General features: G+C 44.2%; 1 protein-coding gene across 1 annotated transcript in view; it reads left to right on the top strand.

Annotated features, from left to right (window-relative positions):
- The window catches only part of FOXN3 (forkhead box N3), a 396,925-nt gene that overhangs the window by 39,513 nt on the left and 338,482 nt on the right, over positions 1-18,930 (top strand). The gene's annotated exons all lie outside the window — the stretch shown is intronic.

Genomic DNA, 18,930 nt, shown 5'->3' with positions numbered 1-18,930 from the left:
CTAGGTAGTTGAAGTCTTACCACAATTTGAAATTTCTAGAAACAGTTGCTTTTAGGTTGCTGACTGTGGTTATGGATCAGCCGTAAAATCTGCTTCCTACATATACATGCCATTCATACATGCGGCGTTTCCTATCATGGTGAGGCTCAATGCCAGAATAGTGAACTGAACTTGAGATCAAAAGACCTGGGTTTAGACCCTCCTCAGCTGTCCCATGGCTGTATGATCTTAGGCAGTCATTCCCTTTACTTCCCCAAGCCTGTTTCTTCATCTGTAAAACAGGAACGATATTAACTACATCACAGGGTGTGCTGCAAGGGATATGTGTTTCAGCTCCTCCCTCAATTGCCCTTCCCGCCACTTGGGTGCAGCAGGTGTGAAACTGATATGCCAAATATAGAACATGAAATGGGCCACAGCAATGGTGGGCGAGATCACTATGCCTTAAAAATTACCAAGTGACTCCAAGTGTTTGCCCTCGTCCACAAGGCCAGGTGAGTAACCCTTGCCAGAGTGCTGGATTGGCTCAGCTCTTGATATAGTCCAACTTTGATTCCTGTTAGGCCCTTGTTCCTGTGTATAGCTCCACGGGTGGTAAAGGGAAGGAGTTAGTTAGGGTGAGGGGAAAGATGCAGACATTCCTGGGTCCCTGTTGTAATAGCATCAACCCCAATTCCTATCAGCTGCTGATGATAGTACTGTTTCCTGGCGTGGATCTGAGGCCATGTATGTATAGATGACTGCCTCCCACTCTGGTCTGTAAGTCCCTTAAAGGCAGGAACTATTTTTTTAATTTTAGCTGCAAATTTCCATTGACTAGAACAATATCTGGCTTCAACATATATATGTTGAATTGATTTGTCATGACCAAGAGTTTCTGGCGGCATAAAGGTTTCTTTGAGGTTGACTGTCTATGCTAACTATATGTTTAGGTAGTGGCCATAAAGTGCTCAGTGCCCAAACAGCCACCTGATGGAGGAAGTAGCCCTTCCCTTAGGATATAGAAATAGAAGGCAGGCCACAGCTACAGGTGCCGCAGAGCTGGGCTGAAATCTTAGCCTGCTACTCACCCAAGATCACCAAGGCTTTCCACCACTGCTGTTGTTTCCCTGGCTCTGAGGCTGCCGCCCATTCCTCACCTCCATCCCTTTTGCCCCTCTGCTGCCCACGGATAATCTGGATCAAACTGTGGGAACTGAAAAGAAAGACTAATCTACAACTCAACTTGAAGGTTATCCTAGAAAGGGCCAAACCATCCATGATCCAAGCCATGTGTAAACACATATATTTATGTGTATCGTCCCCATGTGTTACTTATGTCTTTTTGGGAAATGAATAACAAACACGTGATTCATTCATTTAAACAAACATTGAATCTTTGATTTGTGCCAGGCTTTATGCTAGTTGTTAGGGTTATAGCCCGGTGGAGGCCCAGCAGGTGATCTGGGGCAGGCTGCTTTGGGAGGGGGTTGGATTTATTCTGTGCCATGGGAAACCTTTGGCCAGGTTCACATGTGCGAATGGCACAGTCAAGTTTCTGTCTAGATCATCACTTTTGCCGTTGTGGATAGAGAAGTTCCAAGGTGAGTGAGCGTGCAGTCCTGGAGGCCAGGTGAGGGATGTCCCTGGACTAGCCAGAATAAAGTGAAGATGAAGAGGACTTGCTGGCGGATTGGAATAGAAGCGGGGAGGGGCAAGGAGGTCCTGGGATGCTGACATCTAGGAGGTGGCATTTACTGAGATGGGAGAAGTTTGGGGGAGGGGTGGGAGGACAGTTGTGGGGGAAAGGTCTCAAGTTCTGCTTTGAAATTAGGTGCCTTGGTGGCACGAGCACCTTCTGGGGCTGGTAAGCGCGAACCAGTGTAACCTGTCTTGTCCTCACCACTCGTGAATTGTGCGGTGCTCTGATAAATGACTAGCTTTCTTCCTACACATGGATCTTCCCTGGGTACCACTTTGTACCTATGTTTATACCATGTCGCCGCCTCAGTAGTTAACACCATTGCTCACTTACAGTAGATGCTCAATAAATATTGGGAGATGACTTGCCTGCACCAAGCATCCCCAGCTTGTTCACAGAGCTCGACTCTGAAGCAGGAACTCTGTGGGTAAAGGGGAAGAGAGGCAAATGAAGAGGGTTTTTTTTTTGTGGTGTTGATGATGAAATGGCTATTTTTCTGAAAAGAGACTTCAGATGAGTGAGGAGGAAGAAATGAAAGAGAAGCCGGTTTGAGGAACACATCTAGACCTTTGGCCCCGATGCTCCCTTTCTTGGCCTCGAGACTTGGAGTCTTGGGTCGGCTGTTGTTGGGAGTCAGGGTCACACCTGCACACCTGTCTTCTCTCCCCTTTTCCATTTAGCTTCCTTTCTCCTCCCTGTTCTCTTATTCCCACCTTAGAGAAGACAAGGCAAAGTTTACTTGGAGGAAGAGGAAGAGGAGGAGGAGAGTGAAGCTGAGGGCTTCATTCAGGTGTCCAGGGGCAGGGATATTGTGTGGAACATGGAGCTGCTGTCACATACAAACCTGAACGAGTCATGAGTATTTCATCCCCTGGAAACCAGCACAATGTACATAATTTTCACCACATTGTCTTGGTGTTCCGGAAGATTGAAGCTGGTGATAGTGGTAGCTCTTATTAACTCAAAAGTGCATTTCTGTGATATGTCCCATCTCCACACCTAGTGTTTTTGACAAAGCAAAATAATGAGGGCAGCATCTTGGCGATTTTAAAAGCTAAGCGCTTGTTGCATTTTTTAAAAATTTAAGTTATGTCTTCCCTGTAGGAAAGTAAAGAAATCCGTGATAAAATAATAATTAAATGCTGACTGTGCTAAATTTCCACGCAGCGTGAGCTGGCGGCAGTTTCATACCAAAACATTAGGTCATTGGAAGAAAAAAAAAATCTGATTAAATACCTCTGTAGGCTTTTCTGATTAGCTGTTCTTAAAAGAGTCCATGACAGTAATGAAAGGGTGTAATTTGACAGCCGCAATTTACTCTTGGAAAAAAAAGGTACAATAGAATAGTGCGTATGTATGAGGTTTTTACAGGAATTTCTTGTTGGTCTTTACTAGTGGGGTTTGTTTCATAATCATTAGTTTCTAGCAGTTTCGAAGAGCCCCCCAGCTGCAAAGCACGTTGTATGACTGGGGTAAGGGTTGGAGGGACAGTTTCAATGCCAGCCTTCCTTTTTCTTCTTCTTTTTTTTTTTTTTTTGTCTTCTCCAGGCAGCAGGTTTCGTATTTCTGGGGTTAAATGACCTTGACAGGAGCAGGTTTGGGAAATGGAGTGTAGCGCGTCGAGATTCTCTTATCCCCTGTATTACCCTTCTGCATCTGGCAGCTCCCAGCGTCTCTTTGTATTAACTCGCCATGGCATGGGGGCTGCAGGCCAGACTTGACATGAAGATGGAATGATAATGTGGCATATGGTAAATGCAAGGACCGCCGCTAATTACTCTTTCTTTTCCCTTTCTCCTTGACTTCTACTGGTGATGGGAGTTATCTTGAATTTGTGTTTTCCTTTTTCAGCCCCGTCATACTCTCACCTTCAGTAGATGTTCGAGCAGATGACTTTCTTGGCTATGATGTGATAGATCACAGAGTTTGAAACCAAAAGAGGACTTAGGGCTCATCCAGCCTAAATGCTTCATTTCAAAGACGAGGATTCTGGGTCCAGGGAGGGTCACCTGGGAGGTGCTTGCAAAATGGAGCCTGGAATTCAAGTCTCCAAGCCCCCAGATGTGCCTGGTGTTTCCTTTTCTGTCCTGCCTCCCAGAAGCTGAAATGAAGCCAGCGTATTTGTGCCCTAGGGCTGCTATAACGAAGGATACAACAAACTGAGTGGCTTTAAAGCAACAGAAATTTATTCTCTCATATGTTTTGGAGGCTAGAAATCCAAGATCAGAGTATTGGCAGGGCTCTGCAGACTGAAGGCTCTGGGGGGAACTGTTCTGCGCCTCTCTCCTAGCTTCTGGTGGCACTGCCAATCCTTACCTTTCCTTGGCTGTGGCAGCGTAGTTCCAGTTTCTGCCCCCAGCATCTCGTGGTTTTCTCCCTGTGTGTGTCTCTGAGTCTTTTCCCTCCTCATAAGGACACCCGTCATGTTGGCTTTAGGGCCCACTTTACTCCAGTATAACCTCATCTTAACTCATTGCATCTGCAAGATCCAGTTTCCAAATAAGGTCACATTCAGAGGTTCCAGGAGTTAGGACTTCAGTGTATTTTTTCAAGGGGACACAATTCAACGCAGAACAGGTGGGCTTGGGTAAGGTTTTCCATGGAGGGTTTTTGGAGACGTCGAACTGCGATGAATCATTATCACCTTCAACTGTACTTTCAGAGCTTGTTCTGTCTTGATGCTTTTCCTGTCAAGTGCAGGAACCTGAGTCTTTTCCATTTATTATTAATGAGGATGATGCGTAGCTTTCACTTTTTAGCAAGGAGTGAGAGCACGTGAGTCAACCCGAGGATTAGCCACAGAAAAAGGATAAAGTTAGAAACAATTCAGAGACAAGATTTGAGCTGTAGTCATTATTGTAGAGATTCTCTGAGTTCTTTTTCTGTCTCATTAAAGCCTTCAATTTGGAGAGTTGATTCTCTTTACTCTTGTACTTGTTCTATGTTTATTTATAGTTTAGAATAATTATAATTTAGAATATACAATTTATTCTATATTACGTATTCTATAATTTATTCAGCAATCACAATTATCCTACTTGTCTCCTTAACTATTATTTTTTCACTATCCCCTCACACTAAATTCACCTTCTGGAAAGCCTGAAATTTTAATTCCTTCTGTCCTATCATGCTCTAGACAAAATTCATAATTGCACCCCATTTCCACCATTGTTATCTCCTTGCAGTTGCCCTATGGAGCCTCCTTCAAACCAAAATGATCTACTTCCTGATCTCCAAATACATACTGCACCTGTCCACCTCCAGACTTTGCTCTGGCTCCTTTTGCAATCTGCAGTGGTGTCCCCTTCTCTTTCTACTCCTCTGAACACAACCTACCCTCAAAGGCTTGCATCCATCCCTGTTCTCCATGGATGCTGCCCAAATAGGAAGTGATCTCCTCCTGAGTGAAGTCCTATAGAATTCCTTGTCAGTACCTCATTTGGATCTCACAGGACTGCCTTTTAATGCTCTCTCTTTATAGAAATCACGGATGAGCAGCCACAAGCCCTACCTTCTACTCAAGGGTTCTGCCATTACCACTTTGTGTGGCTGTGTCTGAGGCTGCCTGTCTCATTGTGGTTCTATGAGGCTCAGATGAGATAGAACATTAAAATTATTTGAAACTCATCTATGAGAAGTACTATTTAAACATTTACTACTTTATGTGCCTCAATTTACTCATCTGTAAAATGGACCTATTAATCAATAGTACCTGGTGAGGATTAATTTAGTAAAGCACATGGGACAGTACCTGGCTTAGAGTAAGTCAGCACTAACAGTTAGCTGTCACACTCATCCTCATCCTCATTGCCAGCATCTTTGGATGGAACTGTGTGCCCCGTTAGGACAGAGGTTGTGACTTGGAATTTCCTCCATGCATAGGATGGAACCTTGTACTGGATGCTCCGTAAACACTTGCTGGCTGAATTGTGAGTTCCAGTCTTGTTGCTGTGTGCGGTACTCACATTCTCTTTTTTCTCCCTTTTCCCAAGACATTAAAATTCCCACTGATCACTCTTGAGCCTGGAAGTTTTTAAATGAATAGAAATCAACTCTCTGACAGCAGTGTTGATTTGGGCTCTAAGCCTAAATTAGTTTGATAGGTGAATTGCTGTGGTAATGCAGATGTCATCATTCAAAAGTGATCCAAATTCATTTTCTTTTGATACCTCCTTATCAGGATGTAACACAGGCATGTTTTGAAATGGAACAACCTCTATTAGTTTAATTGAGCATAGTTTTGACAGTGTCAAGGTTTGTGTAATGTCCTCGTAGTAACCCTTTGAAGGCATTGTTCTACAAAATGGTGGGGCAGAAAATTTCTGGTACAGCTTTTGGTTCCACGTCTGGTGTAGGGTAGCATCCCCTGTCATCTCAGTTGAGGCTGTACCTCTTGTACCCCTGAGCTTACACTCAGAGCTGTTTTCAGCTGGAAGGCACATGGACCCCCTTACCTGTCATTTACTACCAGTGTCCTTTCCAATTGGTCTAGGCATGGGCATGGCAGTTGTTACATGTTTTAAATAATCTGGAGGACCTCTGTTGGAAATTTCTGAACTGAGACTGTATCTGGAGGCCACAGAGCAAAGCTGGGAAGGGGAAACCTGGTTTCCAATGTCAGATTGTCTAGTAATTGGCTGTGTGACCTTGAGAAAGTTAGTTATGGCCTCAGAGCCATGTGTGTAAAGCGCTTATCCCAGTAACCGGCATGCAGGATGCATTCAGTAAGTGGTGTAGCTGGTTTTATTTTTTTTTCGAATATCCTCAGAGATAACAAAAAGTAAATCACTTGCAAGCAGGTAATACTTGCTGGGTAATGTAATTTTGGGTCCATGACGATAAGTCATTGTAAAGTAATGAGACTCAGACTTGTAAACCAGCTCTGGAGTCACTTCTAAAATCAGTGATAGGACTTCCCTGGTGGCGCAGTTGTTAAGAATCCACCTGCCAATGCAGGGGACATGGGTTCGAGCCCTAGTCTGGGAAGATCCCACATGCCACAGAGCAGCTAAGCTTGTGCACCACAAGTACTGAGCCTGCGATCTAGAGCCCACGAGCCACGACTACTGAAGCCTGTGTGCTGTAGGGCCCGTGTGCCGCAACTGCTGAGCCTGCATGCTGCAACTACTGAAGCCCATGCACCTAGAGCCCGTGCTCCACAGCAAGAGAAGCCACTGCAATGAGGAGCCCGCGGACCACAACAAAGAGTAGTCCCTGCTCGCCGCAACTAGAGAAAGCCCACGCACAGCAACGAAGACCCAATGCAGCCAAAGATAAAATAAATAAACAAGTAAATAAATAAATAAATGCAGAAGGAATGACAGAATTAGACATTTATTTGATAAATAAATAAATAAATAAAATCAGTGACAAGATTACTACTTTTCATAAAGCCAGTGCATCCCAGGGCTAGAGTTTTGCTGCCCAAAGCTTCAGTACCAGGACTGAGTTGTATGGGTAACTGGGGGGCGGGGCATGGTTCCCCCTCTTTGCCTCCAGTCAGGACAGGTGGAGTGAGGGGTCGTTCCTGGTTTCTCTCCCCATTCCTTCACCAGTGACCCTGGGGCTGCACGTGGCCACAACCTGGTCCAGCTCCTTGCCAATGCTCGTTACTGGCTTGTGCAAGGAAAACTAGCCTGGCAGACCCTCACTGCTCTGGGCAGACTCCCTCTCCCCAGAGTGTATATTTGAGTGAATACAGCTGCCTCTTTCCCTTCCCTGTTGCTGCCTGGTCCCAGAGAATAACTTGACTCTTTCCCAACACCCTCCACTCAGTGCTACCAGGAACTTGGCTACCAGTCGCTATTTGTACAGAGAAGTTCTGATACATTGTGTATTGTAATTGCACTTTGTTATCTTTTGGTAGTGCTGAGAAGGCGCGTGAGAATCTTAAAGTGATAAACAGGAAGAAGTTTCGTGTTAAGAGAGGCCTAAGCCTGCTCAGATGTGAATAGGTTTGCAGGAATGCATTGAGCATCTCAGCCAGGTAGTGAAAACTAAGTTGCACCCATCTTGCCCTGTTGTCACCCCTGCTTTCCAGCTGGCTCCCCAGGGCCTGCTGGAGCCTCCATGATGGTCCGCCTGGCCTGCTTCCTCCCTCGCCCCTGATGTGGCTGGATGTGCCGGACCCCTGGGCTCCAGACCTAGGCATCTCTCCTCACTGCACGGCCAAAGCTGGCTCAGCCTCCCCTGAGGGATGGGCTTGCCCAAATCCTAGGACACATCTTGATCTGAGGCAGGGTTTAAGGAACTCCATTCCAGAATCCTTGTTGCCTAGTCCAACCTGGACCTTGAGTCTTGGTTCTTTTTATAGGTTCCGCAAACTGTTCCCCACCCTGTTTCTGTGCCCAAACCTCCTGCCTTGTTTACCTGGCTGAGAACCCCAGGTACTGAAAGGCCTGTGCTCAACCCTGCCCTGTCCACGCAGTAGAGCCTGCCTCTCAGTACCAGCCCAGCAGATGGGGACTCTGCTCACCTCTACCCACCGTCTGCCTATCAGCTTTGCAGTTTTGCACTGCTCCTCTCCTGGTTCATTCACCCTGTTTCTGACTTCATACTGCCTCTTTCCTGTACTAATTCACTTGTTCTTTGCCCCCTACCCTTTGTATACAGTGGAGATACTTCATGGCCAAGATATGCTCCTGGACAAGATAGATGATAGGGAGGGGGAGGGGGAGGGGAGGAGGAGGGGGAGGGGGAGGAGGAGGGGGAGGGGAGGAGGAGGGGGAGGGGGAGGAGGAGGGGGAGGGGGAGGAGGAGGGGGAGAGAGAGGTTGTCTGGAGAAGTAGAAGCAAGTCTTTAATATCCATCTTCGTTGTCCCATCAATAACTACACATTGTTAATTTTTATATCTGAAACCACACAACTCAGATTGGGACTTGAACCCATGGGCCAGGACTCGAACCCGGCCACAACCCAGATTGGGACTTGAACCCACTGTCTTTTAATTGCAATCACACACCTGGTCTCAGGACTTAATGAAGCTCAGGTTTCGATGTCTCCTTGCAGAAAGAATTCAGTGAGAGACAAAGTGTTAGGTAAGAAGTGGATTTATTTAGAGAGATTCACATTCCAGAGACAGAGTGTGGGCCATCTCAGAAGGTGAGAGGACCCAAAATACGGTGTGGTTAGTATTTATGGGCTGGGTAATTTCATAGGCTAATGAGGGGGAGGCGTATTCCAACTGTTTTGGGGATTTCCAAGAATTGGAAATTAGCCTCAGAACTGTCGTGGCACCTGTAGGTGTGTCCTTTAGATGCTAATGTATTACAGTGTGCGTGTAATGAGGCTCAAGGTCCACTGGAAGTCGAGTCTTCCGCCATCTTGGACCTAGTAGGTTCTAACCAGTTTTTGTCATGTCCTCAACGGCTATGTCATTCTTTTAAAGGTTGTGCCCTGCCCCCTTCCCTCCTGTTTCACATCTATAAGGTTCCTGTATCTTAATTTTTTTTTGGCTGTGCCACGCAGCATGTGGGATCTTAGTTCCCTGACCAGGGATCGAACCCGTGCGCCCTGCAGTGGAAGCGCAGAGGCTTAACCACTGGACCGCCAGGGAAGTCACACTCTATCTTAATTTTTAAATTTTAAAGTATTTTGTCTACACTTGCTTTTTTGCCTTATGTTTTGGCTTTAGTACCTAACTTCTGCATAACATGAGATCACATTTTGTGTGATGTCAAAGACCTCCATCATGCTTGCAGTGGAATCTCTGCCTTTGGCACCTGTCCCACCTCAGCGAGCAGGTCTACTGCTGAAGACCTGCCAGGAGGCCCGGTCTAACCAGCTAACCAGGCAAAGTCCCACTGTAGGGTGGGACCTCAGCCAGCTCTTGGGGCTGGCTGGCTGAAGCCAGTAGGGGCGCCACTGAGAATGAGTTAGATTCTCTTGGAATGGTCCCTTTCACGTGTTCAGCTGCATTGCACGTCTCACCCACCTGATGTGTGGGACAGGAGCTCCAGCAAACTGCCATGGAATTTCTGCACAGTCCTGACATGCTTACTCTCCCAGGATTTGAGTGGAAGTTAGGAGGAGAGTTGTATGGAAAGGACTGCCTTTGAAGGGAATGAATGAATGAAGCAGTAACTAAACTTAAGGATGAAATTGGCACCTTTCACTAAAGGCTCAGATTTATGAAATATCGCTCATCATATGCTCTGGCCACACCAGCTTTGAAGACAGTCGAGAGCTTGGGTGACAATCTCAGGGTTTTGGATCTAAGTCCCACCCAATGCAGTTTACTGCTGGTGTTCCCCCCAGCTTAGCACCTGAACTACTGCTGGGCCCCGCGAGCCCTTTTCTGCCCTGTAGGGTCTGGTGGCAGCTCTGATTGTATTTTTCCTCATTTTGCTTTTGTCCCCATCACTCACAGCTTTGGATCCCTTGCCCCACTGCCCCCCATCCCCCGCCCCAAGATGGGGCAGAAGAAGGTCTTCCTGCTTTTTTAGAGCCTTCCTATCCCTTTTCCCAAATTAGCTGGGTACTTTCCACCCCACAGCCTCTTCCTGGTAGACTAGAGACCAGCTCCCCAGGGACGGGCTGGAGAATACTTGGGAATCAGTATCCTAGGTTGAACCCAGAAGCGTTCCTTGTCAGTAGCACCAAGTTGACAGACCCCTATGCTTATGACCTTCTTCTCCTTTGTCCTGGGGACTCCTCCTTCTGCCCCCTCATAGGAGTTTGTGTATTCATGCTCTCCCCCAGGACATTCAACGTGGGAAGGCCTCTCTGGGGTCCCCCTCTTCCTGGGGAGGATGTATGTCAGTACTCTTCTATCTCCCCTCCACCGAGTACTCGGTCCATCCAGGTTGGGAATAAAAGGTCGATGCCGTGGTGATGTACAATACATGAAGAGTCAGTGCTTGTCCATGCTTTGGCCTGAGCAACAGAATGAGAACAAATAAAGTTTTAGTTTCCTTTATTGCTATACAATGAAAACGGGCCAGGTAAATAGAACATGCAAATTCATCGTTAGAGAAAAAGAGAATTTTTCCTTTCTCATCTTTTCTACAATCGAAGAGGCATTTTCATGTAGTAAACACACACCGGAATGCACACACGCACGCACAAATCATTAGACTGAAAGGTAAGCTACATGAATTCTAGTCCTGGCTACAAACGTCCAGTGAGCTCGTTGGTCAAACCCACAAACAAAACCTTGGCTTCCTCACCTATAAAATGGAGAAGATGTTTTTATGCCTGTTTACTGGCTTATTGCAGTTATTAAATTAGATGATATATGCACGGGCTTAAAGAACTACAAAGAACTATACAAAAGACCAGTTTGGAGGGGACGTCCCTGGAGGTGCAGTGGTTAAGACTCCGTGCTTCCGATGCAGGGTGTGCAGGTTCGATCCCTGGTTGGGAAACTAAGATCCCACATGCCACGCAGTGTGGCCAAGAAAAAAAGATTAAAAAAAAAAAAAGACCAGTTTGGATATCATTTGCTAGAGACACTGCCTTTACTGAAGAGAAAGAAAGTGGTAGAAAGTCACCTAAGATATGAACATGCAGTTGACAGGATAGGAAATAAATGGCTCTTAAATATATGAAAAGATACTTACCCTCCCTGCTAATAAGAGAACTATAAACTAGAACTTTAAGAGATCGTGTTTACCTGTCATGGTTGGTGCCATGTATTAGCCAAGGTGAGGAGAAGCAGACACTAACATTGCTGAGGGGAGTATAAATTGATACAGTCTCTAGAAAAAGCACATTGGTAACATTAATTGAAATAGAAAATGCATATATTTGGGGCAAGCAATTCCATTTCTTGAAATTTATCCTACAGATGTGCTTGCACTTGTATAAAATTAGGCATCTCTTTATTTACTGATAGGGAATGACCTTGAAGATATGTTAAGAGAAAAATGCAAAGTACAGAACAGTTTATAAAAAACATTGCTTTTGTCTTTTCACAAAGAAAATAAATGCTAATATTTGCATAGATTATATCTGAAAGGATACGCCAGATTTAGATCATTGTTTTAGGGTTTTTTTCTTTCTTTTGTCTACCGCCACCCCCCCCCCCCACCCCCCCACCCCCTCCACCAAACACACACACACACACTTTGGTGGTAATTGCTGTTTTCTGTTTGTTTACTGCCCAGGAGTAGAATTGGGTGGCTGGTGACAAGGGGGGTGATAAGATTACTTTTCACTGGATATCCTTTTGAACCTTTTGAATTTTGTCTATATGTAGCTATTACCAACAAATTTTAAAAATTGAAACAAAACAAAAGTAAACAAAAAATCAAAGTGAACAACAAAAAATATGGACAAAGTCCCAGCTCTCCTACTTTCTTCTTGCTAAAATAAAGTAAAATAAAATGAAAGGAAGAAAGCCACTTAAGAGGAATTACTCAGGTTTTTTGTTTTTTTTGTTTTTTTCCTGCCCTTTACCATGCGTGACTTTCATATGCCTCTTTGTTTGTTAAAGTTAGAGTATTTTCCTTTCACTATTTGGAAAACTAACTTGAGCTGGCTCCTTACAACTGCAAAAGGAGATTTTAGTTTCACGATTCTAATGAACCAAAGGATCGTGTCTGTGCTCTCTCCTTGATCTGCCAATCTTTATTTCTGAGATCTGAGTAACCCTTGAAAAGTTGTGAGCATCAAACCTAACCTAGATATTCATCTTCCCTGACTTCCCAATGAGTGATGGAGCTGGCTGGAAAGGACCCTCGGGGCCTGCCGCCCAGGGAATTAATCTCCGGGGTAATCAGATAGCTGTTCAGGGACTGTGGATCCTAATTGGGTATTGAGCATTTTGTTAAGTGACAAGTTCTGCCTTCCTGCTTTATTAGAAATTACAAGTTGTGTATTTGGGGATTGTACCTCCTGAGTTTTGCTTTCTTTATTTTTACATATTATTTAAGCAAAAGGCTCTTTTAATTGGGCTTGTCTTTTGACTTGATTAACCCACAAGCACTACTACTTCATAGAGTTCTTCTTTACCAAATTGTCCCCTTTGTGTAATTAGAGAGAACTGTGTGTTCTCTTTGCTATGAAGACCAAATGGAGCCCCGTGGACCAGGTGGGGTCTCTTGAAGATTTTCAAATGAAGAGGCCCTCCATGAACACGTGCCAAATGGGGCATTCGAAAGAGCCCCTTCATGTTGACTTATCACGGCTTTCAATTAGGAGAATGCACCACAGCCCACGTGGAGACGCCCTCCAGGCCCAGTAAAGAGCTTGTTTTATTGTGTATATGGACAATTTGGAGTTAAAGGCTATCTTCAACTAAGGGTCATGTTTCCATTTTCATTGTGAACTGAAGTTGCTTGCTTGTTGGAATGGGGTTCAGCTTGTTTATACATTATTCATACCTATAAGTCAGAGATCATACGCGTGGTTGTGACACATGTGTGGACGGCATGCATGTATTTGGTGATAGGGACTTGAGTTTAGCTAATATTTTCACAGAACGTTTCCAGCAATCCTTACAGCCTCACTTAAGCAAACAAATAGCTATATCCTCTGCAAAACAACTGAGCACACAATTCTGAGTAATTTTTCAGATGCTCTTTACAATGATTGGCCCAAGGCCTATCCTAACATCATGTACTATAGAAGCAACTCTCAGTTCTTTGAAGAAGAAAGATAAATCTCAAGGCGACAGATTTCCTCCTGTTTTCCTTCAAGTGTTTGGCTCCAATTCAGTAATTAGTTTTATGTAGCTTATCAAATCATGAAAATGATGGCATATAGCATTATTACCTTTTCTTAGGTGACTATTAGGAGATTCCCGGAATCTCTGGATTCCCAGTTTTTTGGGGTCTTGCAAAAGAACTTTTGCCATGGCCTGAGAAGAAAGCAAAAGCAAATAAATCAAACAGCTCTGGCAAGTGAATGTTCTAATGTCCAAGATTGAATCATCAGTGAGACCCTAAAATAGAGTGTACCCCAAGACAGCAGATATCTGGCAGAAAGGAAAGAGAAAATGTTGGGGTGGAGGTCACTGGGCCTTTCTTCTACAAGCGTGTCTTGCGTACTTACTATATACTCAACACTGTGCTGGCTGGGCACACGGCGTGCAGGGATGCAGTGGTCGACCAGATAGACGGGCCCCACCATAAGGAAGAAACACAAGTCTAGATGCCCTAGAAAATTGTGTGGAGGCAGCAGTGGGCACAAGGCTCCCCCTCACCCCCCTGTGGGGGATGTTATCCCACCTTGGACTCCTACTCAAGAGGTAGCATTGGCGGGAGCAGGGGGTACCCTTTCTTTTGGGTTGGGGGGAGATGGGTTACAGACATATCGTGGTGTTGGTAGGAAGGACAGGCATTGGTAGGGCACGTTGGACCAGGGATGAGTTAGAAGGCGGGTGGCAGCATCAGAACCTACTCTGCTTCTATCACTTTGATGTGAGTTTCACAAAACTGATCTGAATGGTACAGAAGATTGAAAATAAAGGAGGTTAACCCCAGAAAGTTAGATCTATAGCTCTTGATCCCCTTAACACAGGGGGGTGCCCCCTATAAAGGATGTTTTCCCCTACCTCACCATTCTATCCTTTGCTGTTTTAAGAAACTGGCTCTTTTGCCTTGTGCCGCAGCAAAAATATTTCTACAATTCTTTGTAAGTAAATGGAGTCTTAAAGCTTAAACCTCTGCCCTGGGCAAGGAACCAAAGGATGTCATTGTGCATAACTTCAAAGGCTGATAAGATGTTTAAGGTCGCTGCTCTCTGAAAGAGTTTCTTTCTTTTAAGGCCAGCCAGAAACATTCTTGTACACGTCCCACCATTATTCCAATGAGAAGCAGAAGACCATTTCTTCAGTGCATTGAGGCTCTTGTTTTTTTGGGGTTTTTTCCCCCGCATGCCTCTACCCCACAGAGTATATTCTCTCTCTTTGCCCTACAATGGTTGCATTGTGCTTTGGATGATGGATGTCCAGTAAGCATGATATTAAAGGCACTACCTTTTCCATCTGGAGGAATCAAAGAAACGGTGGTTCTGTTGCATTATTTCCACGTTTGCATGAAGCAGTCACTCAAGGACTTGGGGGTTCTTGATATTTTGGGGATTATGACTGGTGTGGTATAAGCTGGTGAAAGATAAGTGAGCTGCTTCCTCACCATCTCTGATCATCCAGCATTTAAAGTCTCTCGGTAACAGGTGACACAAGAGAAGTTCAGAGTCTACTTTTGTCAGGGACACTTCTCTCTCTCTTTTCCGTTTTATCCCTGGGCACTGCAGAATGTGTTGGTTTCTCTCTGTCACCAGCAGGCAGTTTGGCACAGCAGATGCCCTCAACCTATGAAAGCAGGGGTGGAAGATTTTTAGTAAATTGTCCAGGAAATAGGAAAATACTGGCTGTGCTGTTGGAAATGTTTGCTATTTACTGCACATTCTTTCGCACAGAATATCTTCCAGCTAAACGGGTTTTTTATACATTCTGATTTTGAAAATGGAGGCCTGCACTGTCAAGTCTAGGAGGAGAAGGCCCCCGGGATAGAAGGGATGGAGCTCTTGAAATGATTCATTACCCCTGAGGTGGCTGGTGGAACATGGATGCTTTGATGGCCAAAGATGGTGATGCCTCCTTTGCGTCTTAATAACGCAGTGCTCAGAGCTCCCAGGTGCTTCACAAATGCCGGTGGGTGGCTTAATAAAAGTATAATTTAGAGTTCTGGTGCTTGCTTGTAGTTTCCCTTGTTCTTCGCCTGAATTCCTGGCCCAGAGAATAGAGACAAAACTCTCTAGTTCTGCCTTATGATGCCATTCTGCGTTACTGCACTCCACGGGCACCCCATTGCTGCCTGCCATGGAAGGAGCATTGGCCAGCCTGCCAGAAAAAAATGTAACGTAAATGAAGACTTGGGAACCTCACTGTTTGAAGCTCCCGTTCTCACATTCCAGACCGAGGCCCTCAGGCAGACTGGAGATAGCTTAATACAAGCATATTTGTAACACTCCGGTTCCAACCAGATCAAAGGGCAGTGAGCCTGCCTGGGCTGCAGCCTCCAAGTGAAAACTGGACCCTGGAAGTGAGCCTGTGTGACTTGGCCATGCCTTGAATCCGAGAAGAAATACCAATTCTGTTATGGATGTTTGAGCCATCGGATGGAGACTTTGAAGTCTCTTTGCCTGTAAAAAATTGGATTCAGTGCCTCCCTCAGCCTGCCCCCACCTTGGACTGGTTTAAGATTTGGGGTTTCTTCCGAAGTGGTGCTTCTTGTTGAGGCTGCTGGGGAAAATGAAGTGATCACGCAGAAGCTGAATAGGTGCTGGACTGCTGGGAGCCTGGGAGGGCTCAGCTCAGAGGCTGGATCTTTCGGGATGTTCCAGATGTTATTGGGATTGGATGACTAGAGGCACTAAAGCTGCAGGTAAAGGGGAGCCTCACTTTCTTTTCTTGAACAGACTATGGAAATGTTGGTGTTTCTGTTGCCTGAATCAGTTTTTTTCAGACTTTTCGGTTCCATGGATTAATAAATTTCAAAAGAAAATTTTCTTCTTTTTTTTTTTGGCAAGTAAGGGCTTTAAAAATTGCCACTTGTTCGCACTATAATTCGATAAAACAATGGATTTTCGAACAAACCAGGAAAAAAAATCAGTAAGAATTTCAGAATAAAAGCAATCTTTTAAATATAATACATTTAACATTATATTTTTAAAAATCCATAATACATTGTTAGGATTTTTCTCCTTTTGCCTCTGGCCAGTGAAAACTTTGTCACTGACCAGTATTGGTCTGTGAACAGGTATTTGAAAACTATAGTGTTAGGCTGTTAGGCTACATATATACTATATAAACAGACATATATATGTACATACAAATTGAAAGAAAAATCATAATTATTATGGTACTAACACATTTGCATTATTACAGAGTATTACATGTTAATTACAGAGTATGTTTACATATATTATCTCATATGGTCTGTTAGTGTATGCCTTTGAAACATAAATTAGTCTTAATAGCGTAAGCTAAATAGATTTAAGAACAGAAGGGAAGTCTAATGTTTAAACTGTTACTGTCCTAGAGTCAAATATGAATAATTTAAAAAATTATCTACTGCTTTGATTTTTCCATGTCTCTGCTACTCTGCTATATTAGTGAGAGTAAAGAAACAGATAATACTGTGATGATATGCACACATCTTTAGAAACCTATGTATAGCCTACTCGCATTCACACATATATTTATGATATCTTTTCTGAATAAAAAAATCAGAGCATATATTCTGATGAACGTAAATAAACATGTGGGGAAAAATAAAATTATCTGATATACATTATGAGAAAAATCTGAGGACTATGTGGGGCGGGTTAAGGGGAGCAGGCAGGGGAGGACGAGGGGGTGGATGAGTGAGAGAGAATTTTTACTCTAAGTGAATAAGGGTGTTTCTAGTCCCAAACTTGTATTTAAATGTGTATTTTGACTTCAACTCAAGTGTCTCTGTCTTGAACATCTGAATATAGGTGTTTCTGATTTTGAATGTTCTCTTCGAATAAAATAACAGATATTTTCCCTTTGCCAGCTTCTCCTTCCAGCTCCTACTGGCTCTCTTAGGAATTCGGGCTCCCTAAGTTTCCCTAAAGGAGGGCACTAGCTTCAGTATTCTGGTTTGCAAGAGTTTCTCTGAAGCAAAATTTATTGCAGGACCAGTAGCCTGGTTGCCCAATCGCGATCTTATTTTGAAGACCCTCAACCAAGCTAGAACTTCAGTTAGGCATGAATTTATCGGTCAGTTAATTACTTCAGGCAGTGATCGTTCAATAAGTGTGTGGGTGCCTCATCCATGTCAGGCTTGGTGCTGGGCAGTGGGGATACTAATAGAACTCAAGATAAAATGGTTTCTACCCTTGGGGAGCTACCAGTCTATTGGGGAGACAGACAAACTAGGACACAACAAATAAAAAATTACAAATAGTAATGAATCCTGGATAGGAAACATACAAGGTGCTATTATCAATAAACTTGGAAGAAGCCATTTTGCAAACTCATCAGGGAAAGTGAAAATTTGACAGTCAACAATTGGCAATTGATATTGTGTGCGTGTGTGTGTGTGTGTATATATATATATGAAAAAGACTAAGGCTATATAATACCTTTGTAAGGCTTTTATAACATAGGAAATTGTTTCAAGAAAGGAAAACATTAGGAAAAAATTTCATCAACTCTTAATTTTCTCATGGCCTCTACTTACTGAATAATTCCTCTGCAGAACTGCAGTTTACTAGATTATTTACATGGTGCACAAGGTACTCCAATAGGAAGGCTAGAGCTGGTTGGCTGACTTAACAGTCAGACCACAGGCTCTTTTTTCCATGACACAGCACTGAGGGTTTGGCCAGATATCTCAGATTACCTACAAACTAAAAAAAAAAATTTTTTTAATTTTTCGGGGGTTGTATTTACCCACCATTCTGTTTTCTTCCAATGAAAAACAAAATCACCTAACACTGAACATCTGCTCTGAATAAGGCCCTGAGCTTGCTCTTGGGGAACATACACCTGGTAGGAGAGAGGATGGTTGTATGCACAGGATGTATATAAAGTAGAAAACGTTCAGTGCAGGAGCAGAGCTGCGGATAACAGGAAGAGCTGAGTGTAGGGGTGGAGGGCTCAGTTAAGAATTTCTGGGGTGGCATTCAGACTCGATCTTAAAGAGTGGGCAAGCATTAGACTTGTGGAGAGTGGCAGTGCCATGCACCTGCTCAGCCACCTGACAAGCTCATGCGAAGACCCATTAAGCCTTTTTCATATTAAAACTAACAACTCTTTGTTTCCTGAGGGCATATGTCTTGATAGGGAGTGATGATAATATATCAATTTCCATCAAGTTGCATTTTATCATCATAATGGTTACAGAGGAGGCTGCTTTGAGCCCCTGCAGTGCATTTTAATGTGTTGCAAGAAACATGGAAGTTGACGAAAGGCATAATGGATCCGTAATGGACTAGGGGCTGACGAGGCCACAAATGGGACATGCCACGTCTGGAACACGAATGCTTCGCTTGGAGTCACGTGCATTCTCCACATTAGAAGGGGCCGATGGGCACAAGCTGGTTTTGCCTGGAACTCCAAGGAGATGTGTGGGCACCTCTGCTGGACTGCCTCATCTGGTTGCCTTTGCCTTCAGCATCCCCTATGGTGGGCCTGTGGTTCTAATGACCACAGGTTCAGGATTGCACGAGAAGAGGACACCACTGTCTGTGCAAGTATGTGCAGCTTTCTGAACGAAAGGATTTATTTTTATTTTTTATTTTGCCACGCCGCACAGAGTGCGGGATCTTCGTT

The sequence above is a fragment of the Eubalaena glacialis genome, chromosome 2, assembly GCF_028564815.1.
Source record: "Eubalaena glacialis isolate mEubGla1 chromosome 2, mEubGla1.1.hap2.+ XY, whole genome shotgun sequence".
In the NCBI taxonomy this organism is placed as follows: Eukaryota; Metazoa; Chordata; class Mammalia; order Artiodactyla; family Balaenidae; genus Eubalaena; species Eubalaena glacialis.
The sequence above is the reverse complement of the archived record's forward strand: the minus strand, read 5'-3'. Positions and strand labels throughout refer to the sequence as shown.